Source organism: Xenopus laevis, chromosome 9_10L (genome assembly GCF_017654675.1).
Source record: "Xenopus laevis strain J_2021 chromosome 9_10L, Xenopus_laevis_v10.1, whole genome shotgun sequence".
Classification (NCBI taxonomy): Eukaryota; Metazoa; Chordata; class Amphibia; order Anura; family Pipidae; genus Xenopus; species Xenopus laevis.
The window spans coordinates 70,488,379-70,512,287 of record NC_054387.1 but is presented as its reverse complement, the minus strand read 5'-3'; the positions used below and the strand labels follow the sequence as shown (position 1 = coordinate 70,512,287).

General features: G+C 40.8%; 1 protein-coding gene across 4 annotated transcripts in view; it reads left to right on the top strand.

Moving 5' to 3' along the window:
* Positions 1-9,604: 9,604 nt before the first annotated feature.
* acvr1.L (activin A receptor type 1 L homeolog) overlaps positions 9,605-23,909 on the top strand; it is a 45,756-nt gene continuing 31,451 nt past the window's right edge. Inside the window, exons 1-3 of one of the 4 annotated variants that reach the window (XM_018234201.2) lie at positions 9,605-10,067; positions 16,517-16,609; positions 17,086-17,329. The gene's annotated coding sequence lies outside the window, so the exon portion shown is untranslated. 4 annotated transcript variants of the gene reach the window in all.

Sequence of the window (23,909 nt, the reverse complement as noted above, 5' to 3'; positions counted from 1 at the left end):
CCCCCACGAACTGCATTGGAGATGCTTTACTGTGTGGGCGCCATCTTTGGCTGCTTTACATCTAGTTGTAGGCTGCCAGGTGGTGATTGGTGACCAAGAGCATGGGAACTGGAAGCAAGGTATAGATTTACTTTATTTTATTTATAGTATGTACACTTCCGGTCAGCAATCACCACCAAGGAGCCCAATACTAGATGTGAAGCAGAAGAAGGTTGCAGTTAACAACCCTGCTGCACATACAGAGAAAAGGTACTGAAAGCCTTGGGGTTGATAAAATCATACAGTGGGGGGGGATTAGTTTTCCTTTAAAGTTACCCCTGTAGTGACTAAGAAATTTCATAGTCATATGCCATATGTAAAGTTTCCCTTTAATCTCGAGTTCAGCCTGTGTCATCCCTGTTTCCCACTAAGCACCAGTTTAAACTGCTTCCATGTCTTTCCAGGCAGAACAAAAGAACTGGGTTCAGATTTATTTTTAACATTTCTTTGAATGTCTTTATATTACAAATTTAAAAAAGGAACAATGACTACGTTTTTGTTATTTAGAAATTCATTTCTGCCAGAATCCTTGAAGCCAAAACCAACGTCTGTGCTTCTATTTTTCCTGAAACTATTAAGAGTGCGCTGCAGGTTCAGCAAAAGTCTAACGGCTCCAAATTCACGCATTCCACGACTGCTGGAGAAGTTCACATTTTCTCCCTGCATTTCCATATAGCATAATTACACGGTAACAATGCGGCTTTGAATGCAATCTCTGTGCAAAGATCAGGAAGATTACAGAACATTATGTTAGAATTTTGGTAGATTGGATGGAAACTATTTTTTATTATATTTCCATGGAAGACATGACAAAATGATTTGTAACCTAAATGGCACTAATGGCCTTGCTCTCTGTCCAACACAAAAGGCTTTTATGTACAAATTAAATTTAGTTGTTTAAAGCACAAGAAAGTTGGCCAACCCTTCCCATAATTCAAAATCAGGCCCAAGCACACAGGAATACTCTTCCCATTATCCTTTTCTAGAATACTACTTACACTAGAGGATAGTGGCTACTGTGGAATCCCGATCTCCCTTAAAGGAGAACTTAACTAAAAAGTAGGCTAGAACTGTTGTACATTATGTTTTGGGTTTCTATACCAGTCCAAGGCAACAACAGCCCTTTAGCAGTGAAGATCTGTGTCTCCAAAGATGCCCCAGTAGCTCCCCATCTTCTTTTCTGCTGATTCACTGCACATACTGCCACTGCTGTCACTTACTGAACTTAGGAATCCACTTAAAATATACAGTACACATAGAATATAAATGGCACAATATAAGGCTGATTAGTAATTCATACAGATTATTAGTACATGGCAACACAGAAACCAGTGCAACTGGCATCAGAATTTAATAATCAGCCTTGTAGCATCATCTTATATTAAAGGCCAACCTCATTTTCTTCTGGATAATTTGCAACAACCCCTAAACTTAGCTTCTCAACAGCTGCTCAGAGCCCACTGAGCATGTGAGTGTCGCAGACACTTTCCAAAATGGTGACCCCTGGTGACAAGTTTGAAGTCCTGGATCATTGCTGCTATTGAGAAGCTGAAACTTTAGTCTGGTGCAATAAGTGTAGTATATAAAATATGGTATTTTTAACCATATTTATTTTTAGGGTTTAGTTCTCCTTTAAGCCTAGTGACCTCTTGCAGCAGCTTTGCATCATACTGGGTGGTCATCTGAGTCTTTGGAATCTGTAGGCCAGTAGTGGCAACAGATAAAGTTGCCTATTTTCTCCTATCCAGGCATTTTGGACACTGCCTTTTTAGAGCATAAAATACAGCCTCAAAACATCTGAACTAGTGAATTTTAGGCAGAGCTGGGCCAAGAGTTGCTGCTGCCGAAGTACATCTTGTAGCCACTGCTTCTCACCAGCTTCTCCTCATTTGCCCTTCCACCCATACACAGGCTTTGCATCTCTACTATGCACGTCCCTTATCTTTCAGCCTACCCATATCTGGTGAGATGATGAAATCGGTGAGTGAGTGGTACAGTCAGATAATCATTGATCACTTGCTGTGCATGTCTTTTGCTAATATAGTAATATACAGTATGTAAGATCTTGCAGCCTACACAACAAAGATACGACCAAAGTCTTGTTTTGTTTTGTTTACCATGGATGAATTGTTCATTCAAATGATTGTTAAGACGATAAGATTGTTCACGTGTATGGCCACCTTTACTCTTAGTACCCCCACATAGGGGTCCCCATCTACACCCACAGCACTTAAAAAAAGGTACCTGGTTCCTTTTCTCTATTGTCTACATAAAGAAATAAGAAGCAGGGTTGACCACCCTCTTTAGCCAAGTCCCAATCTGTTTTAGGCTACATGGAGGCAATCAATGACCAGAGGCATAACACAGGAATTTGGAAACCAGAACTAGATTGGCTTCCTTTGCACATGTTGCTGTCTACTGATGACTTCCAGGGAGCCTAAAACCATATATGACATAGTCAAAGATGGCAGCCTCCAACACCACTGCAAAGTGTTGGATAGCTAAGAGATACAAATTGCAAGGCATGGGGCTGAGAGGCACAACAACTGCCCAAAGCTGCCCAAACAGGGCTTAACCGTTCCTCCTGGTGCTCCAGTCTTGTATGTCCCTGTAAGACCACACTCAGAGCTCCCACAAAGTGCATGTGCGTTTAGGGGTTTATGGAGAGAGAAGCGTCCTGTTTCTATCTAAAATCATCTCCCAGAAATGGCACACATTCCCCGAACAATTAGTATAATGCACTTTGCTGTTTTTATCATTTGCCTGCTTGCGATCTTGCCCCTTGCCATTTAACTCTGTGAATGTGTTGCCAGTTATACTGCCCTGCTAGTTAAAATGTGCTGCAATTCATAATATATACTATGTGTTGTATGTGAAATATGAATTATTTGTGATCTGTTAGGAAGCAATGCGTTGATTTATAAATGCATATAAACTCAAGGCAATGTATTATGTTCAAGGGCAATACAAAGACCATACAACATTTATAGGAACTAGGAAATTCATTGCATTATACTTAGGCACAGACAAGCGGATCAGATGAAAAACTTATATTCTGGGTCTGCTCATACCCCATCCATTCACTAATGGACTTTATAGTCTGGTCACATTGATTGCAATTATCTGGGACTGCCATGTTTGTCCTCAAAGATTCTTTATAGCTCATGAGTCATAAAGCACAGACCCTTAAATGGGCGGGTCTTAAAAATTGTCTGGTTCACCTAGCAGATCAGGGATATATGGGTGGCACACTGATATGTCTTATTTTACCAGGATCGCCCCCCTTTCCAAGCCTGCATCCCATGTCCTGCAGCAAAAGTCAGCCTTGTATGGTGCTTCACAGGTCTGTTAATCAGCTGGCTTCTGCTACATTGTTGAAACCACCACAGCAGAGAATAAAAAAAGACAGGCAGACATGACTTTTAATAGCATTTACATTTACAAAGTGAAGATATGCAATGCATGTATATTGGAAAGTTGCTTAGAAATGTGATTTGTGCTATTAAACAAAATGTAATTTTGGCTTACATTCACATTTATAAATTCACGTAAACTATAATACACTGCTGCCCGTGGCTCGGGTGGGACTTTTTGCTAACGACAAACTGCAGCAATTAGCAGAGCTGCCACTGGACATTTTCTGAATACTGTATGTTTAAAGGGACAGCCAGGTTTATTAAACAGCAGATACATGGGCCTACCAACAAGCAAAATGGGGACCAAAAGAAAAAAAAAAGCCCTTTGTATGCACACCCACACCCCTAATCAACCTAACCTTCTTCCCAATTATGTAAAGCCCACCCCTGATCCTCAACAGACTCTCCCCTATTATGCTAAACTCTTTCCAGGATCCTTCCAAACCCTGCCCACTGACTACAAGTTCCTCCCTTTTCACAACTCACAAGTCAAGCTTTTCAATATTGGGGCCCCCTGAATACAGTATTCTCTGTGATGGTGATCCTGAGAATCACATGAGAAGCCCAGGTGCTTACACTTACAGGCAATTCCTATAGAGGCCAATATTGGACAGATTGGAAAATGCAGCTTATAATGCTAACACCTTTTCAAAATATATTTAATACACATTTTCATTGTTTTTAAAGTTATTTCCAGGAAGCAGTATCTGTCTGTCTCTTTCTATTCTCCACCTTGGAGGTTCTAACTTTTGAAACAATGATGCAGAAGCAAGCATACAAGGATGACTTCTGCTACATTGTTTCAAAAGTCAGAAGCAACAATGCAGAAAAGGATAAAAAACCAAACTGCTTTCAATTACAAAAACATAGCCAGGGCCAGAACTTGGGGTAAGCAGAAGAGGCATGTGCCTAGGACGCAATGGTGGTGGTGGGGACACTAGGCACATGTGCACGCACAGTGGAGAAGCATCATAGCCCGCCAGGTTGCCTAGGGCACCTGGCCAGCTTGGTCAGGAACTGCAAATAACTTTAAAATCATTGAACATTACTGATGAATGTATATTGGACAGTATTATATTAGAATATAATTTTGTAGTATGTCTGATACGTCTATGCACAGGAAAAGCAGCAGACTTTTAAACATGTGGAATAACACTATGGGGTATATTTAGAGATGGCTACAGCCCTCTAGAGTGAAATTCTGCCACTCTCCATTCATTGTATGGGATTTTTAAAAGAGTATTTATCAGTGGGTGAAAGTGAAAATTCACCCTTTGATAAATATGCCTTTTAAAATCCCATAGAAATAAATGGAGAGTGGCAGAATTTCAATCGGATTGCGGTGGTCTCTACCTTCACTACAATACAATACACCCCTGTAGCTTTTTAAACCGCTAATCGTGGTCCCATGAATAAATGATTGGTTTGTGTCTGCCGGTTGGACTCTCCCCTTTCTGTGGGGTTGAGGCAGAGCACCTGGACCACCAATTGTAAGTGGTGAGTGACCTGTCTTAAGAAGTATCTTTGCGCTAAGAGGTTTTGAGTGCTTTCTTTCAAGTTGACTATTGAGGCCTGAATGTAAACATTTATGCTATCCTAAATAAGGTCCAAGTTGGAAGCACCCCAAAAACTGTTTGTTTGTCCCCATAGAATATCATTTTCTTTCATAAGGAAACATTACTTTGGGGTTTATATCTCCTTTTTAAAGAAACCCTCCTAAAATGATCAAAACAACGCACAAAATGGAAACTGTTGCGTAAAACCGCAGAGGGTGTTGTAAACACCAAAGACAAACCAGATGTCATTACTCTGCACACAGCTATATTTGTGATGGCTTCCAGATGATGCAAAACTGTTGGCCGCAGAAGAGGATGGGTCAGCATGTCATGACGTGGCTGGGAGCACTTATTCTTTTAATACATCCTGGTAGTTATATTTGGCACACATTTCAGACTGGATCACTCTTAGTTAACTAGCATGGTATTTAAAGAATATATGTGTCTTAAATTCAGATTGATTCGATAGTTATATTTTATAATATTTTATAAAATCCTCAGTGGTCCAGTCCCCTCTCTTGCTCTAGTGGAAAGTTGCAAAGGACAAAAATTTGGATCTGCATTAAACCAAAGCGTAAACCGCCCCATTCCCTATTAGAAAATAGGCACAATTTGGGCCACATATCTAATGTGCTTTCACAACTTTCAAATATGCATTGATCTGTACTGCATGATTTAAGTCCCGCCCATATCCAGGATTGCTAATTAGGACATTATGGGTGGTAATTTATTACGTAACTGCAATGACCATGTCCACCCCCATAATACTATGGTGCAAGCCAATGTGACATCACATAGTAATCAGGATTGCTGGGAAGGTGGAGCAGGGTTGACTGCACCAGGTCCACTGTGTTGTAGTAAAAAAGCAGTAAATTGCAGGTGTGGAGGGATTTTCCAGTACAAATCTTGTATTCAGGCCAGTTAATTCTGCTGGGTTGGAGGGGTTTTCCAGTAAAAATCTTGTATTCAGGCCGGTTAATGCTGCTGGGTTGGAGTTATTATCTGTGGCTGACCCTCAGTGTTCTTGTGTGATGTCACAATGGTTTAAATGACCAAAATCATTTACTAAGTAAATACACTATGAGAAAGTTCAAGAAATCCAATTTTTTAAAACAGTTAGCATTGTTTGTATAATGTAAATCATCAGCTCACTATACCATCTGCAAGATCTCCCCTATCTCCACTGCAGTTCTAGCTGAGGCAGGCATCTTGGATTTCACTGGCTCCTCCTACCTATATCTTCCCAGCCAACTGCAGCTCTGAAATCTAGCACATGCTCAGTTGAAATTCCTTGGTTGCTTATCAACCCGTTTAAGTCAAATCAGCCAAACCTTTGTGTTAGCTGCTGTTCAGTAGTGCTGCCACCTGCTGGAGGTTAGTGTGAGCCCTTCATTTGCATAATGACATCACCAGCAGGGGACAAGATAGGGAAATCTCCTGATACTTCTAGTGGAGGAGTTTACTAAAACAAGGCATTCTGGGTAGAATACTCAAGGCAGTGTTACAATCTGAGCATGATCCTGAAATTTGCATATTATAGTCTCTGTTATAGTCTCAGTATGGCTTCCCTCAGTGAAAGAACCCATTTGACGAAGTAAGGGATTTATTTTACTTACTTAAATTCAATGGAACGTCTTTTTCTGGAAGATTTTTTGCCCACAATAGCAAAGATTTTATCGTGGGCGACAAATCTTTCCATGTGCCATGGCCCTAAATTCCGCTTATTTCATGAGGTTGCCTAAGTTGGCCACCATAGTGCTGGCCTGTTCATACTGGGGCTTTACGAACACCGTTTAATGATGATATCAGCATGCCAATTCAGTCCTCATCAATGGGATTTTCAAACCCACCTGATATTTGCCCGATCCATGGACATCTCCAGACCAAGTCAACAGCTTACACAAGCTGTGCGGATATCTTAAGGGGCTTTTGACCTGGGCAGCGAGTATGTTGTGGTGCATGGGTGGGGCCTGTGAAATTCATGCTCCTGCCCTTTTTTGTTTATAAAACAGTGGTAATACACAAAATGTTATTTGTTTAGTGGGAACAAAATCAATCACCCACCCACACTAATTATGTCAACTGCATCCCGAATGTTCCGCCTGTGCTGTCAGGGTGAAAGGAGACGGGTTGGCAGATTCTTTAGTTGTATTTTTTACCAACTCCCCCCTGCCAGTGATAGAGAAACTAAGACAATAGATATGATCCCACACACATTACTCATATACTGTATAGGACTATGCACCAGAATCCTGTCTGGCACAGGTCCCATGGACAGGAGAGGAGATGGCCAAGGTTCTAAACAGGATTTACTCACATGTGTGGGGAACGCAGTATTAGGGGGATGTTTTGGGGGATGCTAAACTGCTGACACTCCAGCTGCTATGAACTAAAAATCCCAGCACTGTGTGAAAAGGCTGGAATTCTGAAAAATGTATTTCACAACCAATAGAAGATCTTAAAAAGAACACTAAATTATCTGTCATAATGATATGATCCATGCCAATGAGCTAGCATGCTCTGTTATACAGATAACTAGAATCTCACAGGTCTGCTGCATACAATGGATACTGTGACCTGTGTCACTATGTTAGAATGCTCTGTTATAAAGATAGGTAGAATCTAGAACTACTGCTTACAATGAATATTAGATATGGATTTTTATTAAACCATTAACAGAAAACAAATTCAATCAAAATTCTAAATTTAATAACAACAAACCAAAAGATATTTATTAAAAAAACATCAATAGATTTCACCCATGTAAAACCCACACCCCCTCCATAGTCTATTATTCCCTTTATTTACATTAATTTCTTTTAATCTCAAAATTCCCTCAAAATTCTCCTAGCTATCAAATCAATGGATCCTTCCTCCCTTCCCAATGTTTTGCTGCACCTCCTTAACCATAAAAAGTATCTAATGACTGAGAAAATAATGAAAAGAGTCTCTTTGTCTCACAATGCCATAGGCTCTCTCCTCATAAGTGTTTCTACAGAACTTTTTTATTCCCAAAATAGTCAACACTTGTTCATAAAGGGCCTTTGAGACCGAACACCCCAATAAAAAAAATATCTAGTTTCCTCTTCTCCACAGTCTCAAGGGCAGAATCTATTTGTAACACTCAAATAACTTAAATTGCTCCTCACAAATAATTTCCCCTGAAAGGCGAGCCATGTATTATCCAAAAGATTTTCCTGGAAGTCTTTTGCCATTCATGAATTTAACACATTCCCTCATAACTTCCAAAGGGCAATCCCTCAGACTTAAAAAGGTGACATAAAAAGAACTGATCACTTGATCATACAACTGTTTTTTGATAAATTCTCTATATCACTAAACATTTAATTCCATTTCCTCAGTAACCTAACGCAATATGTTGCAGAAACCCCCCCCCCCGATCCGGACGCCCTTCACTCTACCGTCCTTCATCCAGTCTTTAATAAAAGACAGAGAACACGTCCTTTAACCCAGATTCCCAAAATTTAATTTAAAGGGATACTGTCATGGGAAAAAAAAAATCAAAACGCATCTGTTAATAGTGCTGCTCCAGCAGAATTCTGCACTGAAATCCATTTCTCAAAAGAGCAAACAGATTTTTTTATATTCAATTTTGAAATCTGACATGGGGCTAGACATATTAATTACCCAGCTGCCCCAAGTCATGTGACTTGTTTTCTGATGACAGGATCCCTTTAAGGAAAATGGTGCCAAAGAAGGTGATTGGACAAACAATCCCTAGACCCCCCCCCTTCTCTGTAAGAACTTTAGCCCTCTTTTTACCAGATTCAATCTGCTCCCCAATGAGTATAAGATAGGATCTGTACTGCTGGGACATAATGTCCTGTTATACAGATATCTAGAATCTCAGCCATAAAGCAAGGCAGGACTGCTGCTCTGAGAGAGAAAGAAATTAGACCATTTTATTACACTAACAAATATAATAATTTCTAATGTTAAATATTTTTCAATTGAACAAACACTATACATTGTGGCACAGACATAAGGCACATTTTATGCATGCAGTATCTGTTAAATGCAGCCTTACCAACTATTTAGTACAACTGCAACAATGATTAAACTAAAAAATAATGAGCAGCCCAGTCATTTGCAGAGTTTGTTTCCCTTATAGTAACCCTGCCTGAGTTGCACATAATACTATAGATAATAATAATATGCCACCAATGAACCAACTGCATATCTCATACTATAAATGCTCGGTTTATGCCCCATGTCTAGTATCCCATAGCAACCCTTGCACTCAAACAAGTCACCAGTAAAATGCTCCCTGCTGATGTGCTGGTTGCTATGCGTTACTAGACCTGGTGCAAACTATGAAACCCTCTAAGACCAGTTGTTTAAAAAAAACAAAAAACTCCAAATATATTTTTAAAAGTATTTATATATAGATACACACACAGTATACACATACATAATATTCTCTCCTGCTAAGAGGTTCTGCTACAGCTGCCCCTTCAGAACCATTGTCATATAGAAAAGGGAGACTCTGGCATCCCAAAAGAAAAGGCAGCTTCCCCCCCCCCCCGTGCCTCACCTGCCCTGCCCGCTCCACCTTCCCACCGCCCCTCGCCCGTCCCTGGATACTCCCCTCCCCCCTCTCAGGCCGGGGAGGAAATGATGTGCTAACGCCGCTTCATTGCAGCTCCAGACACCCATTGGAGGAACCCTGGCAGCCAGACACTTCCTCCCGCAGTAGCAACAGCGGACTCAGGGATTTCCAGTCGCCAACGATTCCTCCCGCACAACTTTCTTTGCTCCGCTTCATCGATCTCTGCTTCTGTCGCACTGTGATCGGATCTGTCCCCCCAGTGCGGGGAAGAGGGAGGTGCGCGCTGCTTGGGTGCAGGGGGAGGTGTCCTGCCTGGAAGATGAGGCTGCCTAGTGCTGGGGAGAGAAGCCTCCTGCCCTGTGGAATGGCTCGCTGATTGTACCTATGATCTATGGCTGCTTTGTCGCAACGTTAGCTCCTTGCCTCGGCCCGACCCTCTCCAGAAACCCCATTCGCCCCAGAGCACTAATCCGACCCCGGCTGCAGGTAAGACATCTAACACATGGGGTAACATTTTACTGTATAAAGAGATAGGAGGACAGAGCCAGGGGAAAACTTAGTGTCCCAGTAGCTGCAGAACCTCTTAGAACAGCTTGAGCTTGTCTGATTCTATTTGCACTTTAAGTACATTGGGAGACTGACAGCTCAGATATTCCAGGATGTTCTGCAGCAGTGAGGATGGTCCTGGCAGAGATGGAAGTGTTGGGGCTGAATAGTGTGCATGTGCCAGCTCTAGGAGCAGCCTGGTTATTCCCATGCTCTATGAATTCCAGTGCAGTTGTTGCAGAACTACAACTTACCCCCTAGTATTGTAGTGTTAAAGTGGACCTGGCTGTAAAAATGAGGGGACAGAGTTGCATAAAGGGGGTTCTGCCTTACTGTTTGTGGGGCCAAAAAGGGCAAATTTGGAATAGTAAAGATTCTCATTAGGGCCGCAGACATTTGGGTTTGGAGCTGTGAAACGTGCAGCTTTCAGTGACCATTTTGGTCCTGGGTCCCTATACTGCTTCCAAGTGGATTATTATTTTGAGATCCCTTTATGGAATTTAATTTGGAAAGAGGCTCCTCTTTCTCTGGCTGGGAAATAAGAGGCCCCTTGACTTTTTAGCACTCCCCGTCTGATTATAACGGGCAAGGGGGAGACGTGCCCCCTCTCCTCTTGGCCTTATTATTGGAATAGGGGAGAGAGACTTCTTCCTGGGTATAAGGACAGAGGCTGAAGGTTGTCCTGCTGGGATCTCCCATTAGATTTATTTTGGGAAGGAGGAGCCTGTGCCTGGACATGGGATCTGCCCCCCCCCCCATTACCCCTCTATAAGATTTATTTCAGGAATGACAGATAGCTTGTCCTTGCTTGTGAGCTCCAGGGGCCCTTTTCCCAGTGTATGTGACTGTAAGTGGGTGCCGGCTTGGGGGGGACTAGACACTGCAAATTGTCTCTGCACAAAAAAAGCCCCAGTGCAATGCTATGCAAACATATTGTGGGAATGCAGCCAGCTCTCCTCCCGGGAATTCTCCGTCTGTGTGCTCCCAGCTATGTTTATCTGTGTGGGTGGATGGAGCTCTATGAACCTGGCAAACACATTTATGTGGCTGGCTTTTTAAAGAGCCAGGCAGCCTTTTTTAAATAAACATAATAATCTGTAAGGTTTGAGGCATCCGCTTCTTATTTGTGAGTGAAATCTCATTCTTCCAAAACTCCATTATATTATTTGTTTGTCCATTTTTATGAATTTCCATGAAGCAAATCTGTTTTAATAAGCATGGAATGTGCATTTCATCTCATGGTGGCCACAGGCAATTGGAACTATGGCAGATGCCAACTTTTCAGATTACACCCATTTACCCTTTTAGATCTGGTTGGAGAGAGCTGCACACATACGCCGGCGGTGCCAGCTTTTCCATATAACACCAGAGGCTGCTGGGAGTACGCTGGCATTTAACATTAGGGCTGGCATTACCCTATGCCTCCAGTAAGGTTTATACATAAGAAATGGTTGGCTTGGCAAGTGCAATCCTCCTGGGTTTGTAAACTGCATGTGATGATTTGCTGGTTTCTGTATCCAGGCCAAGGTGTAGAGTAACCCCATAGTGCAATTAATCTCCCCCCCCCCAAGCTTTGGACAATACACTTTAGCTGCATGGCTTCCCTTTCCGATGGCAACATTGTGTTTGCCCGCTGTTGGCTTGCAGATTGTTTATTAGCAGGGAAGGTGCCTGGGAAGGGCCCTTTTTTGCAGAGGTGATCAGGGCTTTAAAGGGTTCCTTTGTCATGCAGAATGGCCTGTGAACGTGACTCGCACTTTCTTGTCTCACTTGAGCTCAGACATGCAGGGAGATAAGCAGCACAATAGACAGTGTGTCTGGGGCTTCTCTCTTTCTGCTTTCAACTAGACACAAACCGGTTTCAAACCAGGACATTCATATATTTCAGATAAAACTTTGGCATGTACACTGGGCATTGTTAGCCCGCAGTCTAGTCCAGAGAATATTGCTGCCAGGTGACCAGCCTCCCTCTCATCAAATATATTTCCTTTGCTTATTTACTATCATTATTGACAAAGTCTGCCAGCTACAAGTCGCTGCTACTAGTCTCCCTTCTACTGGCTATATACCCAAATGCATAGAGAGGAGGCCATAGTTAATTAGTTTTTGGGCATAAGCCCAAGACAAACAAGGAAGCTTCTTTACCGGTTGTTTTCCAGGGATGATGCTATCCCACGTTGTCTGCTGACAACATGCTTGTGTGCTTTAAATACCAGTTTTCCATAGATTTTGGAGGTGCTGTGCCACTTTACTTTGCCTTAAGAAATCCATGGTGTCGATCATCTTGGTGCTATTAAATGGTGTTTGTTATACATACTGTATATTGAAATCTAAAGTCCTCTTTTACCTTTGGTTAAATGTTGTCTTTAAACACTAACAATAAAGTCGTAACTATCAATTTATAGACGCTAAAAGAGCTGAGACGAAACTATTCAAAGAGGCAGAGTCTGTGTCCATTCGATTAGAGGGTTCTAGGAGGTATAGGCAACTCAGTAATTGATATGTAGTGTTAATAAATATATATGAAGCATATTTCCAAAGATTAGGGGGGCCCTTAAATAATTTTGTTGTGGGGCCCACTAGTTAAATACTAATCTGATTGACGTTTTAGCTGCACGTTTTGACAAATTGCATTTGGTCTCCAGCAGCTAACTTGCTTTACCCTAGCAACCAGTCTGGTCTGAATGATAGACTTGAATATGAATAGGAGAGGCCCTAATAAAAAGAGAAGACATAGGTTATCAAAAAATTAAAAATGGGGCCTCACAGAGCAATGGGTTTTGGTCACTGGCCACATTTGAAAGCTAGTAAATAGCAGAAGAAGAAGGCAAATAATATAAAAAAACTGTAAAAAAAAATAAAAATATATATTAAGACCAATTAAAAGTTTGCTAAGAGTAGCATAATGAAAGTTGCCATTTTTATTGATCATTCATGAAAAGTTAGAACTTTTATGTTCGGGAAAAAAAAATAATGACGTGTGTGTGATTCATTCTTGCATGTATTATAGTTTTCAAAAATATTACCATCTCGATTAAATGGCTTCAAATGATGGGAAATTGGAACTTTTGTTATTATTTTCAGGAGAGGCCTGTTAGTGTTTATAAATGTGCTACAGCTGTCACTTTGTTGCCACGTAAGAATGGTTACACATGTAAGTCTGAATGAGATAAATGGAACCCATTTTCGTACCCCAGCACAGACTACATCTCCTATAATGTGTTTACTCAGACAGAGACAGATAAACTAGGACTCAAAAGAATAAATTGAAGGTTTATTATATGACCAATATATTCAAAATGTGTGTAATTTATCAAACAAAATTCTTCAAAACTGGCCGGCCAGGAAACACAATAAATAGATAATAAAAGTACATAAAAACAATTGTCAAGTTATTACAGGTGGGTAATCACTCGTTTAAATTGAAATAATGTGCTCCTTGGTTGTGATAGGTGGTTGTCCCAATAATGAAATAGCAAGGAAGACTGTAAGTTAAAGTTCTTCAACTTAGAAAAGTTATTTTGCGTTTAGAGTGTGAGTTATAGTTCTCCAATACGGTAAATCGGTATAGGGTACAAGGTACTTCTCTCAGTGGAAAGGTATGAGATCTATTCCCTGTAATGCCTATAAAGATATAAGATCTATTATATGTAAACCCGTTATCTGAAGTAACAAGACTTTGTGATGTTAAGTAAGATAGTAGTTGCCCAAGTTATTGGTCTCCTAGTAAGAAGCAAGGCGGGTAGGGGTTGTTTGGTGAGACCAATCATTGCATGTTATCATTATGTTAATTAATTTGTTATTTTAACAATTTGTTTTAGTATTTACATTTCATTATTAGTAGTTAGCAGGGGTGTAGGGGTTTCCTGCCCTCTGCTTTGCCCTAAAACAGCCATTTACATAGGAAACAGGATTTAGCATTTTTTCAATTAATCCGAATCTACAAGTGTTAAAGGGATTGCCATATGGGATGTAGCGCCTCTATCAATTTCTAATGAAGAGGGAATGGGCCTTGATGGATCCAATCTACATCTCCTGCACAGGAATTCAATCCATAAACACATACACTATAAATAACAATTGTAGATTTAATTGTATGTCTATAATTATTTGTATACACAAAACGCACAAATGTTTGTTTCCCTTTTGGAGCTGTCATAGTTCTACCTTAAATGCATACTCCATAGATGGCTGTAGAATTGTAAAGGAGACTTTTGGCGTGCAAAAAGGTTGGTTGTTTCCTTGGGAATGACAATGAGTTCTGTTCTGATATATATAGCTGGAATATCCCAATTTTTAAGCCTAGTTTATTGGCCGATTACTATCCCTTACTTCTCCTTCTGCTGTTCTTTGTTTCCCAGTTGTACATAAGACATACATATGAGCAGTTATTATGAACGACATAGTTTTACAGGGTGTTGCCTAAATACACCCTGTAACTCAGACACGCAAGCATTTACTGGAGGGGGATCTAACTGATTTAGTCTATGGACCTGCTACAGATACTGCTTTATAAATTTGCTAGAATTAAAAAGGGGGGGGCGGGGCTCATTTATGCATGTACCAAAATATATGTGCCAACACTAGCAAATTCTAAAAGTCTCACATTTAAGAACAATGCAAAAAAGCTGAGAATGCACTTAAAAACATGCAAAAAAACAAATTAAAAGCTGTAATGATTTATTAATATTCATAAGCGCTGTGGAGAAGGCAAGAGATTCATCAGCATTTCTCCACCCTAGAAGGGAAAAGTAGAAGCTAAAAGGAAACGCAAGATTTCTAGAGAATCTGGCATGGAGAGAAGTTTGTTAGAGAGAAGTAATTTGGCCTTTTTTCCTTGACTGGTGGAATTATCCTTTTATATTTTGGAATTTACTGAGAGTGGGAAGGGCATGCTGACGAGAAAGGTCTAACAAGACAGAGGGGGCATTTGTTTTGCACTATGGGGTGTATTTGAAATGTGTCAAACTTGTGTAAAAAAAATTGCCATGTTATTATTGAGATTTAGGTTAAACTCTGCATATATTTGGCAGGCATAATTATTTGCAATTGATCACTGATTCTAATACGTTTGTCTTGCCAAAAGTCATTTAGCCAGGTCCAATTTAACAAGTAACCATTATAAGGATCAAACAGACACTTTAGCATGTTACTTAAGTCCATTCTAATATCCCACATACCTCAGTGCTGAATGGGATTCATTCACCATCATATTTTCCCCAAGTATATACGCCAGCAAAATTTCAACACATTACTCTGGCACTGGTGTCATTACGACTTTGAGAAATTGTGGTAACACCTCAAAAATAGACCTGAGGCGTATTAAGGCGAGCGTATTCAGGCAAACCATGGCGGAATGAGATCACATTTTAATAAATATGCCACTATATCTGAGAATATTCAGCTAGAGGCTCAATATTTTGTTTTACATAGTGGTTGAGATTGGAAAAAGGTGCAGCCAATGCAGCAGTTGTCGTATTTGTATTTACAGTTTTCAATGGTTTATGACAGAGAGAGAGAGCGAGAGCGAGAGATGTTGACTGCCATACATATAGAAGTATATATTATATATGTATTGTGTGTGTGTGTGTGTGTGTGTGTGTGTGTGTGTGTGTGTGTGTATATATATATATATATATATATATATATATATATATATATATTTCATTTTATATGTATGTATCAGCAGAATTTATTTGTACCCTATTAAACCAAAGTTGTCTGGGTGGCACTTGGACCAAACCAGTACTTATTCTTCTAATTCTCTGCTATTTCCAACCTGTAATTACAAGTGGATTTGTGCTACTAGCAAGTCTCAACAATAGCTTAGAGTGCAGGAGAAGGGGGTGAGCCTTTCTATTTGCCTAAAATACTTCCTGACCAATGTTCTTTATTCAGTTACATGATCTCTGTATGAGTCATCAGATTTTGTAATGTTTTTTTTAATGACTTTTGTAATTCAATTTTAGGGGAGGTTACTTTTTTAATTAATATAATGCATTGTTTTAATCAGGACTTTGATGTTTTAAACCTAAAATATTTACATGTTTTGACCTGCGTTCAGTGGAAATTGCTCAAAGCAGGTGTCACTCTTAGTAATTTTCTATTATTTTCTCTGTGGAGGTGGTACCAGTAGTGTATGTACTAGCATTACTTGCAGGTACTTGGTTGTTTGTAATAAAAGATGCAAAGGTTGCTACTAGTCAAGTAACTTTTAGGAATCGATCAGCATTTTGAAAATGTACATCTGGTTGGTTGCAATGGGTTACTAGACTTGGCAAACCGCTAACTGTAAAGAGATACCTTCACTGGCACACTTTTATTCTAAAACCTAGCCATGTTCTAGAGAGTTTTATGTTTTGTTTTATGATGTGCTGTATGTTCAACAGATAGGGGCCCTGAACTTGGCATAAATTCTCACAGTCTGCAAGTACGGTTGAAATCGGCTACATTCTCTGGACATGGATAGCCAGTTTTAAACTGTAAGTTAGTCTGCCACATTTTCACCAAGTCAACTGGGTAAAGAGAGGCCAACAATTCTACATTCTGGGGCATATTTATTAACATTGGAGACAAACATGACCAGTGATTTTGCCCATAGCTACCAATCAGATTGTTGCTTTTGTTTAACTTGTAGGTGACTGTTCAAATCTAATTGCTGAAGCTGATGGTGGGTTATTTGTGCCTGCATGGAAAACTTCAGGATATTATTTCCCCAGATAGGACCAAGCAATTACTGACTTGATCACTGTGGCAATATTTCAGTTGCTTATGGGATTTCCCTTCTTATGGATCCTTTGGCCAAAAGCCCACTAGGCCATAGCCAGCGTGGTGGGAGGTGAATTGCTTTCCACTTCATTAAATGGCTCTGGACCATGGACTTGTGCAGTAGATGGGAGTCACAATATTGTTTATCAGTTCTTCTAGATCAGCTGATCCTTGTTCTCTCTCTCCTTAGAACTAGTTTTCTTCTACATGTAGAAGATCTTCAGTGGGACCCCATCCTCCTGCATGCCTTGGGTGCAGTAAAACCAGCAATAAAAAGGATTCATTCCACAACAGGAAAGGACGTGTGAAGCCATTAAGCTTGTAAAAAAAAAAAGCGATGTACGAATTCTCCACAGAAACGTCTGCATTTTGGAAATGTGCCTGGAAAGTACAACAAATGGAGTCTTGTTTGTCCCCCCTCCTTTTTTTATAAGGTAGAACAGGAGTTGAAGGTGTTTTGAAGTGATGCATTTGAAAACTTTATTCAATGTGGCAGGTTAGGCACACTGGATGGCTAAGTGCTAGTAGCATTTAATCGAGTCTGCCTCACACCGAAGAAGCCAAGACGTCTCGTTAGCCTTGCACTTTCATATTGGTGCCAAGGGAGAAGTTAATGGGGTCACATGACTCTTTAGAGGGTGTGGAAAGAGGGGGGGCCTTGCATGAAGAATAACTATGAAGGAGTGCAGGGGAGGCACAATATGTGGGGAGATAAACCCTTAAATGGCAATTATTAAAAGTTATGTCTTTAATTAGATGCACATGGCAAAACAAGCCGGGTACTTGGAGGGCTGATAAAATTACAAATACTAGTAAGGATTTCTGTTTTGTTTCAAAGCATTATATTCAACTGCTCAATTTATAAGAAGGGCAAGTAGTAATTTAAATAGCTCTAGGCTTTTCCCATATATTAAGCTGGCCATACGCAGGGCAATTAAAGCTGGGCCTTCTAGATCAAGACAGCAACTTAGTGACCTGTTTACTGGGACTTCCCGATGGCCTGCCTGTTCTGTACCTGGCCAAATATCGGCCATGTTTAAAAATACCAAGCCTACATTGATGTGGTCTACTCTGGACAGGTCTCCTTAGGCCCCTGTTATTATTAGATCCAACAATGGGATCATTTCCATTTGGCCCACCTTATAGTGGTATGGTCGATTCTAAAGATCGAAGGGTTGACAGCTGGCACACATAGGGTTAAACATTTACCATACTTTCTGTAAAAAGTATTTGAACCTCTACACAAATGATTTCCGTACACTTGTGCTCATAGGTATATGCAAGGGGAGGGATGTGGCGATTACCGGCCCCATGGTTAATGGGGGCCCAAATACTTGCTGTGGGCCAATAGGGGACATTGTGCTTTGCTCTGTAGCATTGATATTTCTGAAAGGGTTAATATGCCTGCCAATGGCCTGCGTACATTTACAGTTGCCAATTTGTTTTAACAGTTGCAGCAGAAAGCCATTTAATAGGGACGAACGCAAAGAAAACACAGGAGCGTGCTTACTAAAACTGCATTAGTGGAAGAGTTTGCACTTGCAATTTTTAATTGTTCGTTTTATGATGGGAGGAAGGACAAGAAGGCTTTTTTTATTTAACTTTTTTTAACTTTAACTAGTAAATAACACATAGTCAGCAGTTACTTAGCTAATTTCACATGCATAAATAACTACACAGATTCCTGACATTGGCATGGCAACGACCATGTTTTTTTTTTAGACTAGCATGACCCTTGTTATGTGTGACCTCTGCTTCTGCACATCATGGATTAACCACTTCAATACAAAACCCCTCCTTTCAACATGAGCTCAATAAATAGGGCTTATACTAATCATATATTCTGTCTAGTGTTTAAATTCGAAAAATCTGTTTGTTTTTTTTAAATTTTATTTCTTGCCCTAAACAAGAAACGGCTTTCACTTTCTCACTTCCTATCCAACCTGATTTTGTAGAGTCACCGTAGTGTAGAGTAGTAAAACAAATTATCAGTCCACAGAAAAGTCCTCTATATAATGAGCTGCTCCTTATCTCAAAGCCTAACAAAGACTTCATATGGGGAAATGGAGGGGTTTATTTATGCAGAGCTCCATTTCAACACATCACCACAATGTACATGTAGTGCTTTGTTGCTGGGAGAGAGATTTTTGAATTGTCGTGATATAGACGATTGACCAGAAAGGAACAGAACAATTTCACTTATCATCTGTGGCTTCGTATTTTTGTCTGTCTGTCCCAACTCTGACTTGCTTTATGGCAATGCCCCCCCATGTCCCATTACCCTTTTTGGTTGGGGGGGGGTTGAGTTGGAGGTTAGCACAGTTTTCTTTTAATTCTTTATAATTAAAGAAACAGGCAGAAAAAATGTTCAGCACAAGTGCTCTGTTGAGCTGAGCAATGGTGCATTGTGCCCCTTTAAAGCACTGGCTGGGGCCAATATTGGCCCTACTGTTGTAATTGCTCGTTAAATATTATTGAAGTATTATTTCCAGCCACCCCTGACAAGTGTTGGGCCTAATTTACATTGTCATTGTTAACAAACAGTTGTGTATTTAAACTAAGAGTGCATTGGAGTAAAAGATTAGGAGTGGAGTTGCCCAGACAGCAAGGGATGTTTGTTCAGGTGATTTTTCTTTTCCTCAGTGTCATTATTTTCTGAAATGGAAACAAGACCAGTAGAAAGTAGCGTTGCCGTTATTTTATATGCCTGTCTGGGCCCTGGTTTCCCTTTTATTGATTCCTATGATCTGCGGTGTATGATAAAAAGCTTTACTGATCTGACACCAGAGACAGCTGTCTGTTTCAGCTCAACATATCTGCTCATAGTAATGGTACCTTGCTCACATTTCACTTTTTTAAGGGACTTCTGTATAAAGCAAAGTTGTTCCTATTTATAATATGGTCTTGTTTGAAATGTAACCTCTGTCTTTGTCCGCTTAATTTGTTCTTAAAACGGTGTTGAAATAGGACAGAATAGCTCAATTTGTGCATCAGCCTTTACCTATGTGTTGGGAGCATTTATTTCTAAGGCTTGTCATACACAGGCTGATACAACTCCCGGTTTGGCCCCTTGCATGTATCGGACCTGCTCGATTGGGCAGGTTAGATAAATCCATGGGGCAAGGACTGAATGGCTTATTGAGGTCCTCTCCTGATGGACTGCATTGGCTCAGGGGAGAAATGATTGATCAGCCAAATTTTGGCTTACACCGTGAACGAACATGCAGGGCAAAGATTTAGTAACAACAGATCTTTACATGTATCCGTGTATGCCATTGGCAGTACTTTGTTCCCTGTTCATTTCCAGAAGTGAGGGGATATAAAAAAACAGGAAAAGTTTTAATTCCAATCTGATGCAGGACTCAACCTTTCCAGCAAATCCATTGTCACTCGGAAATGTGGCCGTGAACCTAAACTAAAGTGCACCGGCACGGTCCCTTCAATTACCTTTAAAGTCATAGGGAGAGCAAATGCCAGCATTTTGATGCCCCCAAGCTGGAAATTGTGTGGGCAGCAAAATGCTTAAGGTTAAGGTCACATGACTTTCTTTTTATGTCAGTGGAAAAATGCATATATATATTATCCAAGCTATATAGAGGCTAAATCACATAGCTTTTCTAAGCAGCCATGCAGTGGGGTGTAGCCTTAGAAAAATAAATGGTGGAGTCTTCAGCCTTTTGCTTTGACTTAATCCAGATTTATTTCAGTGGAGATGGAAGAGGCACTGTGTGCGGGAATTGGAGTCTACCACAAGATAAGAGCAGAGTCGGCATGGCTGTCTGTCTCCTGACAAAAAACGCAGATAAAACCAGTTAATGGCGCTGGCACTATCTGCTTAGCCAATAAGACAATGCAGTGTTCATTAGATATAAGTCCCAGATTGGCAGCGCTTAGTGCCAACTGTGAGAGACAACAGCTGCAGGGAATGGACAGAGGATTTGGCTAAAAGCTCTATATGTTTATATCAATAGCTCTCCTTGCCTGAACTCCTGCTCTTCAGCAGGCTCGATACAACCTTGGTGCAAAGGGAAAAAGCAGAGCTATTGTGCTTAGCAAGTTCCGAGTCATGTTGGTGCTTTGTGCAATTCGAGTGATGTTTGTCCCTTTTTGTTTTTCATTGTTACTTTTGTTTCCCTACCCTTTTATGACAATAACAATAGCCCCAAAATACCTTCCTATAGGCTTACGTTAGAATTGTGTTGTAACTGAGTAAAAATGCTTTCTTCTGCATTTTTGGGCGATTCAACTGTTTGGATAACACAATCTAATATTAGTCCACAGGAAGGTATTTTCCGGTATTTTGTTGCCTGTGGGGACAGTGCCTGCAGGTGACACTGCTCTGTGTGACATTGTCCTAAAGGTATTTGCTTTCAGTTTCAGCCTTGCCCGTCTCCTTTGTTCTCTGCCAGCTTCTATAACCATTTCTTGTAGCCCTCCTACATATGATGGTTCCTTAAGTAAGCTAGCAACTGTGGCCTAACAGGCATGGAGTCTAGCATAGATGCCAGCTATAATGTTCCTAAGGTTTCCAAACTAAGGGGTTGTATTGTGCTGGTGGGGCCTGGATCATTGGCTATGGTTAGGTTGAGTCTATTAATCATGTACCTGTAACCTTGTTGTGGCACTTGCCAAAAGGTCTCCCACCAGTGAGGGTTTCAACCAAAAAAGTCAAACAACTAGGGATGTGGGGGCTAGCCCAAAGTGAGTCTGATCTGGCAAAGAACATCCTTAGCGGGTGGTAGGCCAAACTGCTCACAGCCTACCCAGCCCATGACCTTGACTTCTCCGGATTCCTCTGGTGGTTGCCTGATGTCAGCTTATTTATGTACTTTGTGTTTGGTATATAAAAAATTGCAGCTTACCGGGTCAGGAGAGGCTTGGGGTTGGGTGTGGCACTAGACAACCACTGCCATGTAGGGGCTGCTTTCAAAACATGTCTCTGGCTCTCTCTCTCCCAGCTGCTTAACTAAAGGTGGCCATGCATGGAGAGATCCGCTCGTTTGGCGATGTCGCCAAACGAGTGGATCTCCCTCCGATATGCCCACCTTGAGGTGGGCAATATCAGGCTGATCTGATCGTGGGCCCTAGGGCCCAACGATCGGATCCTAACGATGCCTTAACGGGCGGTCGGATCGCGGGACCGCATCAACGAACAGATGCGGCCGCGATCCGACGGGATTTTTAGTCCCATCCGATCGAGATCTGGCCGACTTTCGGTCAGATCTCTCGATCGGGGAAGCCCGTCGGGGGCCCCCATACATGGGCCAATTAGCTGCCGACTGTTGGCAGCTTTTATCGGCCCGTGTATGGCCACCTTTAGTCTGCCTCTGTAGCCAGGTCCTCTATTGGTTCCTAATAATTTGCTTTATACCATCCTATAGTATCTTAACTTCAGTCTTATCTGCCTGTCACTGTGAACATGGTCGGATTTCAGCCTGAAAATCTGTACTTAAATGGCCAAAACCCACCCATTGTGCCGAATGACAGGTGGCATAAAGTGCAGGTGGTTTTGGTGTCTCTTGCACTGGGAAAAATAATGGCACTGCTAACAACAGCTTTAACGTAATGTAATAACATTCGCAATCAGTCGCTGCGAGTTCCCTCCTCTCTGCCTGTCTGAAAATTATGTTATACTCTTGTTTTTAGCTGCATGCAATCACACAGCCTTCTGGCGCTCACTTGCGTTAGACCCGCCTTGCATCTTGTATCCGTACTTTTTTTTGTATTTTTGTCTGATTTATTTAAATGAGCAGCTGTGCGTTTGTTTCTGAGCCGTGGCGTAATTATTTTTTGATTCGGCCTTAGTAGAAAAGCATGAGAAAAACGTGATATATGGTGATTAATAGTTATTTCCATTGAATGCATTCCAATTCTGAGCAGAAAGTCAGAATGTTTTGTTGTATTGTTCCAAAAGAAAGTATCGCTTCTCCTAGTCAATGGATTTATGGCATTTCTTGTTCAGATGCCTGCTGTATGTATCTATTGCAGTACTACAAATTGTGCCTTTCTAAGGGAAAACATAACTTGCTTAACTGTTTAGCTCCATTCTATGATTTCCTTTTTTCCCTTATATTATTATATATGTTTCACCGGGTCAATGTAATAAGTCTTGTTTGGTCTAGTCACTCAATGCAACCTATTAAATCTTTACTTTCAAATATTATTAGGACATTTTTTCCTGCTGATTGGTTGGTGTGGATTCCTAACCCTTCTGCTGCACTGTGGGGCAAAGGGTACCCCTATATCCACCCGCAAGGCTGCTCTACTTCCATTTGTAAAGCACTTTGTCAGTTCACTATTGGAGTGTAGGTCGAATGTTTAGTTTTAAACTATTTCATCTTCCCAGCATCAATTAAAAGTAATCTATTTAATAGTTGAAAGCATTCGGACATTGGCCAAATTAAGGTTTCCAGCTGTCCTTTACTCAGTTTCTAGGGCTACAATATACTAATATGTGAAAGAGTAGCCACATTGCTTAAATCCTCCACCTGGAGACTTTATTGATTTGAATTCTCTGCATTCCAAGGAAGAAATGGGCCAAGGTGAAGGGAGGATCTTTAGTGAGAGACAGACATGTTGCTTTTCAGGTATTTTATAGATCAAATAATAAATCGGCCAGTCTGACAGAGTTGCCAGTGCTGAATGGCTTTGACATTTGTTTTATTATTCATATAATGTATCCTGGTTGCCACCTTTCCCACCAGGGTGTTTCTGATATAATGCATGGTGAATAACTTGCTTCAGCTGGCATTGTATCATGGAAAAAGTTGTTGGCAGTTCATAATCCTCCCACAGGCGTCGGGAGCCTCCAAACTACCTAGGGACTAAAGCTGGCTGTCCATGCAGTGATCAGAACAATAGGACGGTGGTTCAATTTGTATATAGCCTACAGTTTTCATTAGACAGATTTCTTTTCTGGTGAAGAGAGTTTGTTGCTTTCATAAATGGAGGGTGCAGAAAAAAAGTATGTTTTAGTGGGAGCACTTACCGGACACTGAATTCAGACGTGCTGTA